An 8,729-nucleotide genomic window follows, 5' to 3' on the forward strand; every position below is an offset into this window, starting at 1 on the left:
ACATCCCACAGGAATATTAATGATAAGTGAGTTAATAGTTTTCCAAAAACACAGTGCATGACACCTTTTATATACAGATCATAACCCCTGTGAGTTGGAGTACACTGAATTGGTCAGGCCAGCTGAAACTCATTATCAGATACCAGTGAGCCTCTTGGCCTCTGGTGCTGGGATGCTCTAGGGGTCATAATATCTCCAGAGCCGGCTCCAGGCACCAGCGTAGCAAGGACCTGCCGCCGAATTGCCGCCGTAGAATGAAGCGGGTTTTTTTTTTTTTTTTTGCTGCTTGGGGTGGCAAAAACGCTAGAGCTGGCCCTGAATATCTCCATCTTTTTTAGTTCTGATTGTTCAGTTCAAGTACTGCTGCCTCTTTTGAATCTAAACCACATGCAGAATTGCTAAAGAATACATAATAAGACATACTCCAGTGAGGCAACGGACTGCTCAGATCTCTACCATTGCCACATGGGCAGAAGGATAAAACTAGTTCTTTGGTGTGGGCTCATGGTAGTTGTTTGGGCCTAGCTTTAACTTGAGATTAGTTTCAGTGAAGGACTTTTCATACAATCATGATGTCTTTTGTATAAATCCTTCTTTCATTCTCATTGGTGGATGGCCCTGTTACATCTGCTGCATTTCCTGGGTTCCTAACATTTGTATTAACTACTACGTTCTCAAAAGATGCTATATAATCAAAATACTAATAGGTGGCTGCAACTATAACTTCACCTTAACAAAGCTTTTGTGTTTATATGCAGTACTAGTTTTTCATCTAGTTTAAATAAATCACTGATCTGAGCTGTATACAGAGTCTTGCAACCTAGTGAGTGAGACGTTGAAAGATCTATTCTATGGGTCTGACTCTCATTAATGCTAAAACCCCTTTATATCACTCTGGCAGTGTAAAGGGTATTAAAATGGGCATAAATATCTGGAACCTTAGTGTTAATGAGAATCAGACCCTAGCTTTGAAACTGATTGTAATATATAGCAGTCTCAAAACACTGGTGACTTTGCAGGAAAAAATAGATATAATTATAAGTAAGGCTAAGGTTTTGTCAGTTATTTTTAGTAAAAGTCATGGACAGGTTACGGGCAATAAACAAAAATTCACGGAAGCCCGTGACCTGTCCGGTAGTACACCTGACCTTTTACTAAAAATAACTGATAAAATGGGAAGGGGGGGTCCAGCACCCAGTGCTGCTGTGGCTCCAGGATCCCCCCACCACGACTCGGAGCTGCGGTGGTCACCCCGCCACCTGGTATGGCTTGGAGCTGCGGGGCCAGCGGCTGGTAGATGCAGGACCACCCACAGAGACTGGGAGCTGCGGGCAGCCCTGCCACCTGCAGCAGCTGAGACCTCTGGGGCCCCTGTTGGCTGCCAGCTCCAGAGTCCCACCCCTGGGGCTGAAGCAGAAAATGCCAGGGAGGCCTCTGGACGTCACGGATTCTGTGACTTCCATGACATAATCGTAGCCTTAATTATAAGGTTATGTTATGTGTGTGGGCCTGGTCCTACAAATTTTTAGTTGTATGAGTAATCCAACAGGATTCAATGTGATTTTACTTGTATGAGTAAAGTTTTGTTAGAAATGGCCCTATGTTTTGGATTGACAAATAATCATAATAAAACTTTATCTCCGACTGTGGAGTAGTATATCTTGGATTTTTTATTTTGGAAAGAAAAGGTGAAACTCTGAAGACCACTGGGAGGGGCAAAAAATCCTAGATCTCTATAGATCTAATTTTCTACAGACTTGTCTCAAATTGTACCACAAGGTGGCAGTTTGTTTTAGAAAGTCAAGATGGATGTCAGATGAGCCCAAATGCTGCAAATATTTTGAAAATGCTGACACCAAACAATAGTCCAACATTATTATTATTTTATTATTTTATTTATTATTATTATTATTATGGATTGGATCCATAGCACTGCAGGTGTTACTGGTATTTTACAGATACATTGTACTCTGTAGGAAAACCAGATCTCTACCCTGAAGAGCTACAGTGTAAATTAAACATCTAATAATATATGATCACAACAGACCAAGGTGAGAGGGAACAGACAGAGAAGACAACTGCAAGTAAGGTAAAATTGAACACAGGCCTTGAAACCCAATCTGACTGCCATTGAAGTCAATAGGAGTTTGTCACTGATTTCAAAAGGAACAGGAACCGAATGTTAGACTTTTTTTTTTCAAATTAAGAAGATTATATTCAGCCTGATCCAAAGCCCATTGAAGTCAGTGGGAGTCTTTGTTACTTGTCTTTTTTTGACCAAGGGTGAAGGAAGGGGTAGAGAGCAGCAGAATAGAAATTAGCAGGGGTAAGTATATTAACTGAAGGTACTGAGCTGTGGAGTGGGATTTCAAAGACAAAAGGGAGGCCACTTAGGGTACGTATACACTCCAATTAAAAATGAAATGGGAAGCAAGGGGCACGTGCACAGTTGTGTGGAGCACTGAAGGTAAAGACAAAGAGTTTGCACTTGATGCAGAAGCAGACAGGAGGCCAGTAAAGAAACTCAAAGGAATGGGAGTGACATAATCAGAGCAGTGTGGGAGGTGTTTTAAACTGTAGCCTTCTAGATAGACTATTCTTAAAATGATCCTGTTGTACTGAACAAAGGATCTTCAATCACCACATTTAATGTAATAGATAGCTCTTGATTATGTAATCTATCTCCAAGTATGTTATTCCGATTCTTAGCTTTCTGAGATGATTTTGTTTGCCCACGGCTCCTTTCATTTTCAGCTATGATTGTTCATATGTGCAAAATCTGACGGAGTGGAATAGTCAAAGAGTAGATGGACAGTTGATAAGGTCTTTGCGAACTGCTTAGGGATTGCATACAAAGAGAAATTCAGATGAAATGTAAATACAGCAATGCGCTTTTTCCAGCTCTCATACTGGAGATGCACTTAAAATTTCATCATATTTATTATTTAGACTCTCTGTACTTTTTGAGATACATTTAGATCTGTAAGCCAGTGTAAACCAGTATATAAGGGCAGCTAAGGTAGAAAAGTCTGCCAGCAGGAGATTTCAGAGAAGCGCAGTAGCTGCTCTCTGCTGAGGGACCCACCTCAGACCAATGCTGTCCAAAAGGTGGGTGGTAAGGAAGGATGGCCCAATGGCAATAGCCTGGGACTCAGGAGACTGAGACTCAATTCCATAGAATTCCTTGGTGCCTTTGGGCAAGTCACTTAGATTCTCTGTGCCTCATTTCCCCATCTATAAAATAGAGATGCTGAGGTGCTGTGAGGAAAAATACAGTAAGGCTGTGAGATGCTCAGATACTACAGTAATGTGGGCCAGAAATTAAAGAGAAGATAAAATCAGCAAAATGGCATTATTGGCTTCCATATCTATTCTCTCTTGATTACTTCCATACCAAATCCACTCTGTTTGCAAGTAAAAAGGCTATTTTGCAGACCGAAAACACTAAATTCTCTACTGGAACCTTAAAAGAATGCTGAGTTCTTTCTGACTCTTGCATCATCACCAGTAAGAAAGATTCTTCAATCTTCTGATTGATTCATTTAAAAATACAACATTGCAATTATATACAATTAAAATATTGCTGACGATTCACAAAACAGAATAAAATCCACTGTACTCTTCCATAAATGCAATGATTCTGTAATGGTAACAGAACTAAAAACTTGGTTTTGTCAGTACAATAGATCATGAAGGGTGTCAGGTGTTTGCTAAAGGCCCTACTGCCTGAGCACACCACCCAAACTGGTGTCCTTTTGTAGAAAAAGAGCAGCAAGTTCAGATCTTCAAGAGCTGTGTAGAGATGCCACCCATACGAATTGGTCCTCCAGTGGCTAGAAGGGCTGGTAGGGTGGAAGCCAATCAGTGCCTAGCAGACAAAATAAAAAGGGATGGCTGCCACTCCTACAGGCTAGCTCTGGATGTAGCTGGGAGAGGGGAGGAAGTATCTACCCTATTTTAAGCAAGAAACTTGACTCCCCTTTTTGGTGGACCAGTAGACTGTTTGTTATCGGATTTAAAGCCCAGGTGGCCATTTTGAATTAAGTATCAGTTTAGTACTTTAAAATTAAGGCAAGCCTGCTTTGTGAGATGTTCCCCTGGCTCAGGAAAGCCTGTGACATGGATGTAACTTAAGACACATACAGAGACGATACCTTGACAAACAAGGTGTCACTTCACATACACTTGTTTCTGGCCGTAAGCAAACTTCAAAGTGAAGTAGTTAAGTTGTTAGCTCTGTTGCAGAATAGGTCTGAATGGGGAAAAGTGGAAATGAATAATTTTCTTCAGTTCTCTTTTGTTCTCTATATTTGCCTAGTAGTGAGTTAGCCTCCACTTCTTTGTCACTGTTTAATTTTTCTCCTTCATTCTAATAAAGAAGTAAAGAAGTTGGGGCCTCAATCATTTTATCATTTATGCACATGCTTAACTTTTCTTTCTGTATCTGGCACTGGTGTCAGGATCAAATATAGTCACTAACTGTTGCCGAACTGCAGTGATGTTCCTATTCAGCAAGTACTGCCTTTGAGTTTTCAGCTCTTGAAGAGTCTGCTTAAAAAACTGCATCTGCTTAGTATGAAGCCACATGTATATTATAAAATCAAGAGTGCTGACACTGCTATCCCTGATCCATATTGTAATGGAAGTTTATTGCTTTGTTCTGTGCCGAGACATCTGCCTCCTAGCTCTGACAAATCATGAAGTGATTGGCAGTGGCCTAGCTAAAGCTTGTTTGGTTTTCATGTTATTTTTGGTGTGTTTCTATATAACTTCTGCTCCAGAGAATTAAGTCTTTTCTGCTGCTACATATTTATTTTAAGATGCCCAGAGGCTATTGGGTATGAGAACTGTTGAAATATTATGATTAATTTACAGATAAGTTGTCTTCTTTAAACCGGAGTTGAGACAGTGAATAGTTTGTTTCCCTTAGAGGTATATACAGAACAAGATCAAACATACTGCGGAGCAACCAGTTTTTCATTCTCTATTTTAATACCCACATCTCTTCCTTATGTTCCAAAGCAGAAAATGGTGGGGGGGGGGGGTTGGTTTTTGTGTTTGTTTGTTTTGTGCAATACAGCAGTTATAAACAATATACCCTAGAAATGAAGCTTCTAGGTTCAGCTTGGCTGAGAATGTTTGCTTCAATGGCCATTACCACATGCTAGAGGATAACTTAGTTTTGGATTTATAAATGCAAGAACCAAAAAACTCCTGCCAGTATCATGAAGGCTCCATAAAAATCTTACCTATGGAATAGTTGTGTTAAGAGCAGTCCCTCCCCTTTCTGCAGCTTTGCCACAGCATTTTGCATTATTTAAAATATCATGGGGTTCTTGTAATTGAACTTGTGATGTGACATTCCTGAGTTGGAGCTTCTTTTACAACTCTTTCATCGTGTTCTACTTACATGAGGCAAAGGACTCCATTTCGAGAGAAGCCATTAAAAGGTGATTCTTCATAAACAAGTGTCATCTCATAGTAACGAGATGAACAGAATTCCTTGTATATTTAAAGGACCCTGCAACAGGGAATGTCTCAGTCATCCCTTTTCCCAAGTGCAACCACCAGCTGCCTGGCCTCACTACACCAACCTTCGCAACAGAAGTCTTAAACAGGAGTCTTAAAGTTTGACTGAGGAAGAGGAGTTCATAACCCGCTATTCCTAGGAACTTTAGTCTGGGCTGTGAAAATTACATTTATGAAAAACTGAACCGGTGTATGAGAGACTTTTCCTAATATATATAAGAAACAGGGGCTTTCCCAGAAATTTTTCACATGGTACACACAACTGAACCACTCTTAGGGTATGTCTACACTACGAGACTAGTTCGATTTTACTTAAATCGAATATGTGGAATCGATATTACAAAGTCGAACGTGTGTATCCACACTAAGGACAGTAATTCGACTTTGTGAGTCCACACTAACGGGGCAAGTGTCGACATTGGAAGCGGTGCACTGTGGGCAGCTATCCCACAGTTCCCGCAGTCCCCGCTGCCCATTGGAATTCTGGGTCGAGCCCCCAATGCCTGCTGGGGAAAAAAATGTGTCGAGGGTGGTTTTGGGTAACTGTCGTCATCCAACCGTCACTCCCGCCTTCCCTCCCTGAAAGCGCCGGCGGGCAATCAGTTCACACACTTTTCTGGTGAGTGACAGCGCGGACGCCACAGCACTGCGAGCATGGAGCCCGCTGCGACCATCGCTGCAGTTATGGCCGTTGTCAACACCTCGCACCTTATCATCCACCTTTTTCAGAGTCGGATGCTGAGAAATCGGGCGAGGAGGCTACGGCAGCGCGGTGAGGACATGAAGTCTGAGAGTGGCACAGACCTCTCACAAAGCACGGGACCCCGCGCCGTGAACATCATGGTGGCAATGGGTCATGTTGATGCTGTGGAACGGCGATTCTGGGCCCGGGAAACAAGCACGGACTGGTGGGACCGCATAGTGCTGCAGGTCTGGGATGAATCACAGTGGCTGCGAAACTTTCGGATGCAGAAGGGAACTTTCCTGGAACTTTGTGAGCTGCTGTCCCCTGCCCTGAAATGCAAGGACACCCGGATGCGAGCAGCCCTGACTGTTCAGAAGCGAGTGGCCATAGCCCTCTGGAAACTTGCAACGCCAGACAGCTACCGGTCAGTCGCGAACCACTTTGGCGTGGGCAAATCTACCGTGGGGGTTGCTGTGATGCAAGTAGCCAACGCAATCATTGAGCTACTGCTGTCAAAGGTAGTGACCCTTGGAAACGTGCAGGTCATCATAGATGGCTTTGCCGCTATGGGATTCCCAAACTGCGGTGGGGCTATAGATGGAACTCACATCCCTATCCTGGGACCGGACCACCAGGCCAGCCAGTACATTAACCGAAAGGGCTACTTTTCAATGGTGCTGCAAGCACTGGTGGACCATAGGGGACGTTTTACCAACATCAACGTCGGATGGCCGGGCAAGGTTCATGACGCTCGTGTTTTCAGGAACTCTGGTCTGTTTAGGCAGCTGCAGGAAGGTATTTACTTTCCGGACCACAAAATAACTGTTGGGGATGTGGAGATTCCTACAGTGATCCTCGGGGACCCAGCCTACCCGCTAATGCCCTGGCTCATGAAGCCCTATACAGGCGCCCTGGACACTGAAAAAGAACTGTTCAACTACCGTCTGAGCAAGTGCAGAATGGTGGTGGAGTGTGCTTTTGGACGTCTCAAGGGGAGATGGAGAAGCTTACTGACTCGCTCTGATCTCAGCGAAACCAATATTCCCATTGTTATTGCAGCTTGCTGTGTGCTCCACAATCTCTGTGAGAGCAAGGGGGAGACCTTTATGGCAGGGTGGGAGGTTGAGGCAAATAGCCTGGCTGCTGATTACGCCCAGCCAGACAGCCGTGCAATTAGAAGAGCCCAGCGGGACGCGCTGTGCATCCGGGAGGCTTTGAAAGCTAGTTCCTCAGTGAGCAGGGTAACCTGTGACTATTAACTTTGTTTAAAGAGAAGCTGAACCTGCCCCCGTTTCTTTACCCAGTTTATGTTGACTATCCTCTCCAGCTACATACCCCGTTCACCCCGTTCACCCCCCTTCCAACACACGTTTAAAAATAAAATAAATGGAACTTTGTTAATGAACACCGTTTTCTTTATTACGGGTTTCGCGGTAAAGTGTTGAAACTGGGACGCAGACTGTGGTGGGGAGCGGGCGTAGTGATGGAAAGGACCGCTGCATAAGATCTCTAACCGCCCTCCCCCGCCACAAACTCATATAGCCCCCCCCCCCCCCCCGAACATGAAAACCACCTCCAAGACTGACCAGGGTGCCTAGTGACTGCAATGTGTGTGTGACCTGCTGCTGAACCTGCCCCCCTGTCTGTACCCTAGTAAAGGTGACTGTCCTGTCCAATTACCAACCCCCTTCCCCCCCCTTCAAACACACTCTCCTCTAAAAGAACATGATGGAAACAGTAATTAACAGAAACGTATTTTTTATTAGCAATTACACAGGGGATGAAACTAGGCCGGGGGCTTGGGTGAGGCGGGAAGGAAAGGACTTATCAAATTTTGGGGAATGAGAGCCTTCTGGTACTTGAGCAGTCTGCAGGGGTGGAGTGACAGTTTTCACGGCCTCTGCCGCCCCTCTTTCTTGGGACTTTGGGTGAGGGGGGGATGGGACTTTGTGGAAGGGGAGGGCGGTTAGAGATAGACTGCAGCGGGGCTCTGTCCTCCTGCCTCCGGTCCTGCAGAACATCCACAAGGCACTGGAGCGTATCCGTTTGCTCCCTCATTAGTCCAAGCAGCGTTTGAGTCGCCTGCTGGTCTTCCTGCCGCCACCTCTCCTCCCGTTCTATGTGTGATCAATGGATTTGCGACATGTTCTCCCTCCACTGGGTCTGCTGGGCCGCCTCGGCTCGGGGGCAGCCCATAAGTTCTGAGAACATGTCGTCCCGTGTCCTTTTCTTTCTCCGCCTAATCTGCGCCAGCCTCTGGGAGGGGGATGCCAGGGTAGGTCGGGCGACAGTCGCAGCTGTGGGATGGGAAAAAGGGAGTGAATTCCTCACAAAGATAATTTTTTGTGAACAATGAACATAGTCTTTCTCTGTGAAGAAGACCATGCACAGCACCTATGACATGCGCACTCAGGACAAGGTCGAATTTTCGGCCTTCGCATTCACTGCCTGGGGTCTTGCAGTGGAGATCAGACAAGCAGGGCAGGACAGCGGAATTCGGGTAGCAGGCTGACAT

Source organism: Emys orbicularis, chromosome 2 (genome assembly GCF_028017835.1).
Source record: "Emys orbicularis isolate rEmyOrb1 chromosome 2, rEmyOrb1.hap1, whole genome shotgun sequence".
Classification (NCBI taxonomy): domain Eukaryota; kingdom Metazoa; phylum Chordata; order Testudines; family Emydidae; genus Emys; species Emys orbicularis.